The sequence below is a fragment of the Humulus lupulus genome, chromosome 9 (genome assembly GCF_963169125.1).
Source record: "Humulus lupulus chromosome 9, drHumLupu1.1, whole genome shotgun sequence".
In the NCBI taxonomy this organism is placed as follows: Eukaryota; Viridiplantae; Streptophyta; class Magnoliopsida; order Rosales; family Cannabaceae; genus Humulus; species Humulus lupulus.
Genome location: NC_084801.1, coordinates 77,237,511 through 77,248,167, shown reverse-complemented (window position 1 = coordinate 77,248,167; position 10,657 = coordinate 77,237,511).

The window sequence follows — 10,657 nt, the reverse complement described above, 5'->3', positions numbered from 1 at the left end:
TCATCAACCTTCAAAATGAAAGATCTTGGAGAAGTTGACACCATACTTAGTATCAAAATAAAGAAACATAGTGGGGGGTTTTGTGTTAGGGAAAACCCACTATGTTGAGAAAGTATTGAACAAATTTAACCATCTCAAGGTTAAAGATGCCAATACTCCATTCGATCATAGTGTAAAACTAGAGAAGAATGAAGGAAGAACAGTGACTCAATTGGAGTACGCAAGTGTTATAGGGGGTCTTATGTATGCTGCCCAATGTACTAGACCTGATATAGCATTTTCAGTGAGTAAACTTAGTAGGTTTACAAGTAATCCAAGTGTGGATCACTGGAAGGCTATTGGAAGAGTCCTAGGTTATCTCAAGAAAACCAAAGGACCAAGCCTTCACTACTCCAAATTTCCTTCAATCTTAGAATGATATACAGATGCAAGTTGGATATCAAATCTTGGGGACAACTTGTCCACAACTGGTTGGGTATTTACACTTGGTGGGGGTGCAATTTCTTGGGGTTCCAAGAAACAAACCAGTATATCTCATTCCACTATGGAAGCAGAGTTTATAGCTCTAGCTGCTACCGATAAAGAGGCCGAATGGTTAAGGGATCTATTGATAGAGATACCCCTAATCAAAGAGAATATATCCAATATATCGATACATTGTGATAGCCAAACAACATTGGCTAGAGCATACAGCGGAGTGTATAATGGGAAGTCTAGACACATCAATCTAAGACATGGATATGTAAGAGAATTGATTCAAAGAGGAGTTGTAATGACCCAAATTCAGTTAGGCTTAAGGGCCTAGAGTAGTGTGCCAGGAGGGCATAATGGAATTCTGTGTTTCTTTATTGAGTCTTATGCATGATGATGATTTAATGCACGTTATATGACTATTTGAATTGTTCGATATGCATGACTATGTGAATTAGTATGCATGTAGACCTGATTGTCTTAGAATGAACATGATTGTAATCTGGCCATGTTAGGGCATAACTGTGATAATTGTACTATGTGAATTGTGCCATGAGAGTGTGGTGTCATTATCAGGATGCACGCATCGAGACGGTCCTAGTGAGCCAATTAGTCTAAAAGTCACAACGGGATGTTGTACCAGGCTCGGGAGGAGCCTAGGGGTACTTCAGGAATCTTATAAGTTGAGTTGAGAATGAGTGGTTAGTTATTGGTAATTGAGTAACCTGGGTAACCGTTTGTAACTGCTGTAGGTAACAAGTTTTAAGATAAAAAAAGTGATAGAATTGAAATAGAAGTGTAAAGACTTAAGTGCCCTTGAAGGTTTAGTTAGGAGGGATTATTAGGAAGGGGTAAAGTAGTCTTTTGGTAAGGCAAATAGACAAGTTTCAGCTGGGTATATGGGGTATACGGTTTGGGCATTGGATCATTTGGTGTTTTGATAAAACTAGAAGAGAAGGAAAAGAAGAGGAGAGAAAGGCTAGGGCAAGAAGAAGAAAGAAGAAGAAGGGTAGAAGGGCTGAAGTGGGAGCTTAGGAGGAGTCCAAGGAAGCTTGTTGGGTGGATTCTTCACTTGAGGTATGGTTTTTACACACACTTAAGTTTGGTTTCTGTGTTGATTTGAGGGATTTAATGCTTGAGTTAAGATTTTCAAGGTTTTGGTTGAGTTGCTGAAATTAGAGATCAAAGGTGTGGATCTTGGGTGTGTTGATGTTTTGATCTTGTTTCTAGTGTCTATAGGTTGTTAGATTGTTCATATCAAGTTTGGAATTGAGTTTTGGGGTTGAGATATGTGTTTGGGTTGGTTTGGAGGTATTTTGGGATGAAGGAATTGAAGGAGAAAAACCCTGAATTTCGGGTTCGTAAGGGCGTGCCGCGGCCCTGTTCTTGGGCGCCGCGGCGCAAGGCTGGTTCCAGGGGGGTGTGGCCTCTGACTTGTTAAGCGTCACGGCCCTGTAGGGCTGAGCCGCGGCGCTAGGCCATTTTCAGGGCACCAAAATTTCCATTTTTGAGCTTTTGCTCCAGGGGTTCGGGGGATGTTTCCAATGACTTATTTTAGGATTTTGGGAGTCCCGAGAGTGCGGGATTGGTCCCGGGAAGTGGTTTTGGGTTTGGTTAGTATTAAAAGTGTTTTATGTGTGTTGTGACTAGAATTTCGGAGAGGCTCGTGCTAGAGGACCGTGCTCGTGATCGTGGTGCATCGGAAAGCACGGAAGACAGGTAAGAAAACCGTAACACCCGAGAATAGGGCATAGGCCCACTGTGTGATTGCAGGGCATGGCCCTAGATTGTATTATGTGCAAATGTGTAATCTTAGGTGAATTATTGTATGTTTGAATGGTTATTTCATGATGTATTATATGTGTGATTATAATGGAATGAACGGCAAGGCCGAGAGCGGCGAAGGCCGGGTACGGCAGTGGGGCCGGAAGTAACGCTCAGCACATGGGATTCTATAGCGAGGGTGGGACCCAAGGGATACATGAGTTATCCTACGGTAATGACCGAGACCCCAAGCTTTGGTAAGGCCTCTGGGGCGGCATGGCGGTGCTTGTTTAAATTGATGATTTTCCTATTTATCAGTGACTTATGCCAGTGATATCATTTGCATATGTTATGTGCTATTTGGGTTTTCTTGCTGGGCTTCGGCTCACGGGTGCTCCGTGTGGCAGGTAAAAGCAAGGAGTCAGTCAACCGGCCATGAGTATGGAGAGCGTGGGAGCGGCGCGTACATGTTCGGCCTGCCCGACTGCTTTGGTTGGGGGCATTTTGTAAATGGCTGTATTAACTCATTCTTTTGATAGTCAAACCTGTTGTAAATCTATTTTGAGTTGTAAATATTTTGTAAACCTTATTTTTGGGATCCCAGGTGTTTGATACTTACCGTTTTCAATGAAGCTAAACATTTTCAAAGAGTACAGCCTTAAACTCTGGTTTTATCACACTTTTGGTTTTAGAAACCACTTTGAGTCAATTAAATGCACAATTTCTGTTTTAAACTCACTTAGTAACGGCTCTAAGGTAGTAGGGCGTTACAGGAGTCATCTCAGTATCCTATGTGAGATCGAGTGAAAATCTGGTGGATCCCTTCACGAAGCCACTGACTGTTGATTTAGTGGCTACATCATCTCGAGGGATGGGTCTTAAACTCCCTAAAGAGATTAACCATTGATGGTAACCTATCTTAACACTAGTTATTTAACTAGTGTTAGGTTCAATAGGTAACAACAAGTCAGTCAAGTGAATATTAGTTGTACTCAAAACAAGTCCCATCTGAGATGTTGAGTAGTGAGTTACCAAGTTTAGGGCCAAAACCAAGAGGTTTTTAATAGAATTCAGTCTAGTGAAGACAAGTATTTTTGGTAACAAAATACTGTAATAATTCTACCTATATGGACCTAGGGGTGGTGCCGCCTCTCATGAGAATTGGGAGTCTTCTCAATAACGTCCATGAATGGAAAGTGCAAGTGGCCATTAATTGTGCAAAGCGAGACATAGAGGTCTCAAGTGAACATCGCAAAGGTGTGTGTGTTATCACCGATTTGTTATCATGAAAAGATGGTTCAATGCCTAGTGCAACCAAATTTTCGACAAATTTTGTGATAATTACACTATAGTAAAGTTCAAGTTAAAAAATACTTTATTTTATTCACCAATGCAATGACTCCTATAAGAGAGAGATCTTATTTAATCAAGTGGGAGACATGTTATATTTTAAAATATAATGATTTATTAAATAAGTGTTACAATAGATAATTATTAAATCTAGTGGGGGAATGTTATATTATTTTATAATAAAATGTAATATTATATTATTTTATAATATAATGTTTTAGATTAAATAAATGTGACAAAGAGTGTCACATATTGTAAAATATAATAGATATTTACAATATTTAGATATATGTGAAATATCCAAATGTGTAACATATTTAATGTTACAAATTCATTCACAAATTTGTAACTTCAAAATATTGCACATTATTGTCTAGATTGGTTGTTACGCAATATTTAGATGAATTTCTTAAAGCCATATGTGAAATGGCTGTTAGAGATATGAGTTTAACCAAAATAATGTTTTTTAGCGGTTACAAAATCAATTGGGAGGGTGTGGAACCGTTTGGAAAAACAACAAAATTTGGTGTGCTGAATTGGTCAGTGGCCGCAGCCTGGGGAACAAAGAGCAGTGGCTGCGGCCACTGATGTTCCTGGCTGCAACCACAGGAAAAAATTGACCAAGTTTTTTAGTTTTTTCCAACCTTTTTTAATGAATTTGAAAACCCAAATAACTCCCAAATCTCATTTTTAATTCCATAAACATTCAATTAATCATTGGTAACAGCCATGGGGGTTGGTGGAATTCGAAATTCAAAGGGTGTCTCTAAACTCTATAAATGGGAGCCTATTGCTCACTTTTAAGACATAACTTTTCTATCCATTAGAGCACTTGACTAGAAAACACCTAGAGACTTGATTATTCCCGAAAGCATTTCCAAAATCTATGAGAGATCCCTTAGTGCTTGAGTTAAGGGGAAATAAGCTTTTGGACAAAGGTTTCAAACTTTGTTCAAGTTGGTGATCCCCAACACTCTTCACTTTGGTTGTGTGAGTGAGAGTTCTTTATTCATTGTTCCTGTTCCTGCTCCTGTTCTTGTTCTTTTATTCTATTGCTTTTCATCTTCTTCTATTATTCTCTACTTACTCTTTTATTTGTATCTTTTGTTTTAGAGTTGTAATCTCATCTATAATTTTCATTCTACTACTTCTAATTTATTTGTATCTTTTTGTCATAGAGTTGTATTTTATGTTTCTAGTCTCTTCTACCTCTTTATATATTTACATGTATCTTTTGTTAAAGAGTTGTAACACTATTTAATCAATAATTATTTATTTGCAATATTTAGTCTAGAGATGTATTTTCTTACCAATTTCCATTGAGGAAAATTACATTTTCCTAACATTAAGTAGGCTCAAAATAGGTGCCAACAACAAATAAATTCACTTTCAGCTCGAAAAGGGTAACTAGGGATTAAATTAATCGAGGTCGGCTTGAAAGGTTCAATCGCTCCAAAAATTGCCTACATCATCTTCCTAAACATGCATCATCTAGGATTTCGTCTCAAGTAGCAAGCAAGCAAGTTCTAAGGATAATCATACATCTTTTCTCTCAACCAATTTAGCAAGCATAAAATTCATCAAATGCACAAAATGTATTCAAAAATCATGATCAAGCTCTCAAATATTTAAGAGGACCTAAGTAAACCGAGAAAAAATTCCAATCAAGCACACATATTTAAATGGCTTTTGTTTCCGTCCAACTATACGAGTAATTCATTCAATTATTCTCATCAACTCATCTTGTCAACTTGATTCAACAAACACGACACTCTAAACATTCTAAACATAACAACACTATAAATTAAAGACTAACTAGATACAATACACACAAAAACAACTAAAACAAACTATTCAATATATACAAAATAAAAGTAAATCTCCTCCCCAAGACACATTGTCCCCAATGTGACATAAAAATAAAAGGATATAAAACTTACCAAATAGGACACTCCCCACATTAGTATGGCAGTGGAGGAGGCAGTGGGTGGTTGGGCTAGTACGGCAGGGGATACATAAAGGTATTCTGCTCGGCTTCACTGATCGACCACTGTTGTACCAAAGCATTGAGCGCATCCAAATGATGTGCTTCATACTCATTGCACTGCTCCATATATTGATTCAAATGCTAGTTTTGATCATGATGCAGCTGGACCATATATTGATTTTGTTGGATGGTGTAATCTAGCCGATTATGTGTGCACTGAGTATGATAATCAGTGGGCCCACCAATAGCCAAATAGGGTGTACTACCACTTGGTCCAACATCATCTGCTCCACCTATACCAACAGGTTCAGTCTCTTCTTCTTCTCCAACCCGTGGATGTTTGGGGGCTTGGCTAGGTTGTGGGGGCTAAAGAGAGGCCGAAGGAAAACCATGAACCATGGACATAGTGATCTGTTTCATGGGCTTCCAAATGAGGTCTCCTTCAATCACGAGCACCTCATAAGTTTCACAGAATTGAGTTATAAACGAGCCATGCACCAAATCACCAGTGGTGTTGAACTTACTGATGTTTTTGACGCTATACCTGATCATGCGTCCCACATCTACTGTCTTCCCCGTCATGATAACAAAAACCAACATACACCTCTCCCGATCAATAGAGGAAAAATGAGTACTAGGCAGCAGACGAGCACTCACAAAATAGGCCCATGCATGGGCAATGTGATTCAATTGCTATTAAAACAAATGCTTGGGCTCACAACCATGATAATTAAATCGAGCCCCTGGCATGCTCAATGTCTCAGCTACCTCTACATAATCTACCTCACTAAAATGTGTCGACTGCCAGTGCTCATCATCAGTTGCCGAAAGAGTAGGTAGGTGGAGCAAAGTGTTGAAAGAATCAATGTCTGATGTCATCTCCTTTCCCCAAGAAAAAACTTTTAGCTCTTCATCTTGACTTGGGAATTTTTCATAAAACTCATACAGTTGAGAGTAATTAGAACTATCCACTTGTATTGGCTTACAAACACATACCCCATTTTATTTTTGCAATTTAAGCTCTTATTGTCTCGAATGGGGGGTCATTCGGGTATTGTTCCACTTGATACTCCACTCCCCTTTCCGAAACAATCGATTTTCCATTGATTCTTTTAAACAATTCCACAACCTCCTTAGTTTTGAATTTTGGTATTAAAATCAGTGGGTGGTGGTGGTTGTGGTGGGGGCGCATTGTGGGAGGATGAGGGCTTAGAGCCCTGATTGGAATGAGCAGTGCGTTGAGGATTTCTCTTCGGACCCATAGCAATCTTACACAACTCTAATTCAATCACCAAAACTCCTAGAAAGTTTTGGGCAGAACTTCCCCTTTTTTTTCTCACATTCCCACACAAAATTTATCACAAATAGTCTAATTTATCACCAATTATTCAATCTCACTCACATCAATCCACAAATTTTCTCCACAAAAATTCTCACACAAAAGTTTATCAACAACTACCAACTTAACACAAAAACTTCACAAATAATGATGAAATTGGACTTACTTGTGTGAGATACCCTTGATTCCACCCTTCTTCTCTCTTTTGAAGCACAAGATTCCAAACCCCAAGGTGTTGGATGGGAATTTTTCGGATTTGGGGCCTTTTGGATGAAGAAAAAAAAGTTTTGAAGGTAAGTTTGGGAAAATATGGATGGATAATAGCTTGGAGGTGGTGATTTAATGGAAAAAGTAAAATGGTGGCTGAAAGTAGTGTTTGGGAAGGTGGATTCAAAGGTATAGAGAAGAGGGAAAAAATGTAAAGTGAAGAAGTGAAAAAAAAAAATTAGGGTTAGTTCTTCTTTAAACCAGCAGCGCAACCCAGGGGCGTGGCCTGCCTATTCCAGTGCCGCGGCCCGCTTCCTTTTTCTGAGAAATTTGATTTTAGGGGCCACAACCCTCCTTATTCTTTGTTGCAACCCATCTCTTTTTTTTTAGAGAGTTTCTGGGTTTGAGCACCCCGACCTGTCGAGATGTGCCACAGCCAGCCTATTCCAGCAAAATTCCTCTGTTTTTGTAAAGGGATTAGCCGTGGCACCACAGGGTCATGCCGCAGCCCTTAACAATTTTTTTTACTTACTGTTGTACCCTGAAATTAGCACGAGTTCCATTAGTTCTAGTACAGCTAGTAGATGAATATGTAGAAAAATAGCCAAGTAGAATATCTGGCTAACAATGATGCGAACAACTCGTGTTTGGAGATTTGACAACATGATACACGAGCTCGGGTGAGATATTCAGCTCATGGAAACTTGGGCAGAATGCTGATTGAAGGATCCCAAGAGATTTAGAGGCTCTTTATACGCTCATTAATGCCCAGGCTATATCAGATATCTATCATTTAATATCCGAGATAGTAGGAGTATATTCTATTTTGTTATGAAATCATATCCCAATGTAAATAGGAATAATCTATATTAAATAGATGTCATATTTATTCACACAATTACCCAAACCCGTCCATAAAATTCCCCTATAAATACTAGGAATAATGGGCAGGGAAGGGGACGACAATTTTTGTATTACCAAAACTCTGCAGAAATAGAGAGAGAAAAGTAATAATATTGACTCATGGACTAGGTGGATTTTAACCACTGAACCACGTAAAGTTGTGCGTGTTTGAGAGAGTGTTTATTATTTCATTACTATTTATAATTCAACACTAATCTACATGTTTAATTTCTTAATACACTGTTGGCGAAAAATTGGGTCAATAGTTCAGTGCTTTCATTGAGAGGGAAATTAGTGCTTCACAAGTTTCAATCGACATTCATTATGGTGCTCACTCAATCGATGCATGATAGTGAGATGGAACAGCCTGGTGGGCAGGAGGCCTATCATACCACTGTTCCAAATGAAAGGTGCCCAGATGTTCAACAACGTCCTTGGAAACAACCGTTGGGTCAAGACGATGCTGGAAGTTTAGCGTCACTCCCGCCAAATCCTAATCCAGGATACTTGACTACCGTCGAGATGGAAAACGCCCAATTAAGGAGCCATCTCGCTAGGGAAAAATAGGCAGATTGAAGAGGTCTTAGCTTGGTTACCCCTCTTGCAACCGACGTTAATGTCAGAAAGAGGCAAAGTGGCACTCATAAGTCCCACAGGAATAAATGGTCTAAATTGAGTCATTCTATCAGAACCTCCACTCTGAGTTCTATGCCTTTAGAGCGAAACCACCAAAGTGCTCAGCCCACTGGTAATCATAGGGGTCATCATCAGCATGTCAGTCGATCGGTCAAGACTGTGACCCCTAGCTCTGTGCCTTCATCACAGATTCTCATAAATGCCCATAACAACCCACGGGGAGGGGCTGGGACAAGCTCATGAAGGCCAAATTCTCTAGTGAATCCCCCTGTACCATGGTTAGAGCCATATGCATAGAGAACAAGGGACGTTGGAGAGTTGGGACGGGCTAATTTAGTTCGTCCTGGTGAAACGAGGATAACCTCGCCAATAAGTCATACTCCATCACTGATAAGACATCCAACACCACCTCACCCATAATGTGATGCTCCAGCTCGTGGAAACAGTAGGGGAAATCCTCCGCCATCTATAAATACATACGCCCCACTGATGCATGCTGAGAAACCAGGGCCTCGATCTCAACCGCAAGCTGTGAGTTTATCAAATGGAAGTTACTGGACAGAGAGCCAGCGTGAAGGCAGGTCCAACAGAAACCGTATAAATCACTTGAGCAGTGATGGATGTTGCAGCCACGGCTCAACCCGTTACCCAGAATAACCAAGGGGGAAATAATAAGAGGAAGGGGAATGGTGAGGGCGACTAGAATGGGACGAAGAAGAACAAGTCTGTGGAGAAATTCATGCCCATTTACACCGACCTAACAAACACCCGAACGCGTATCTTTCTAGTCAATTCTAATCACCACCCATGGAAAAAGCCAGAGCTTTTAAGGCACCAGTGGGCGAAGAGAGATCCTTCAAAGTTTTGCCGATTCCACAATGACATTATTCATAACACTGATGACTATCGATAACTGAAGGATGAAATTGAGACTCTCATTTGAGTTGGACCATTTGCCCAGTACGCCCAAAATCGGGTAGTTCCCAATCAACCTGCCGGGTAGAATCCCCAGTCAGTCCTAGAAGCTCCAATAGGTCAACCTGGAGCTTAGACAAATCAGGTCGACCCTCCCCCAATAGTAGGAGGGGATATAACCATTATTTCCAGAGGACCTCATTTGGTGGGCACGAGCAGCGGGGCCCAAAAGGGGTATATCAATGAGTTGAAAGCTCATAACAGTGTGGAGTTTGTCCCGGTGTAGCGGTTATCAAAACAATAGCGTTTGGAAAAACAACCAATCATTTTCACAGAAGAGGATGCTAGCCATGTCCAATTCCCACACAATGATCTGCTGGTGGTAATTTTGTAGCTCGCTAATCGAAGGGTACGGAGAGTATTGGTGGACAACGGAAGTTACATAAATTTACTTTTTAGGTCCACCCTGGAAAAGATGGGATTGTCCATATCCAATTTGAGGGCGACCTCAACAACTCTGTACGAGTTTTCAGGTGAGGGAGCAGCAACCATAGGGATAATCAGACTTGTAGTGATATTGGGAGAAGATTCACGAACTGTCTCTAAAATACTTGTGTTCGTGGTATTCGATTGTGCAACTGCACATAATGCGATATTTAAAGCCATCACTTCAATCCGACACCTGGCAATGAAATTCCCCTCAACCTTGGGGATATGCACCGAAAGAGGAGAACAGATCGCTGCCAGAGAATGTTATAGCATTTCTTTGAAGGGAAAATCATAACTCGAGTAGCAGGCAATTATCATAAATGAGGGAGGTGAGGAGTCCCAGGGGTGGAAGTCACCTGTGGGATTGAAGAACCTCGAGAAGAAGATGGTGAGGTCACCGAACGGGACGATATTGATCCATGGGTAGGAAAAGATAGGTCTGAGTTGAAAGCAATAGAAAAGCTTCAGGAAGTAAACGTCGACTCGAAAAATCCTTCAAGAGTTGTAAAGAATGGGAAAAATCTTGAAGTCGAAAGGAAGAAGGAGTTGGTCGAGTTTCTATGGAAGAACCTGGATGTTTTCCCCTGGTCGCACGA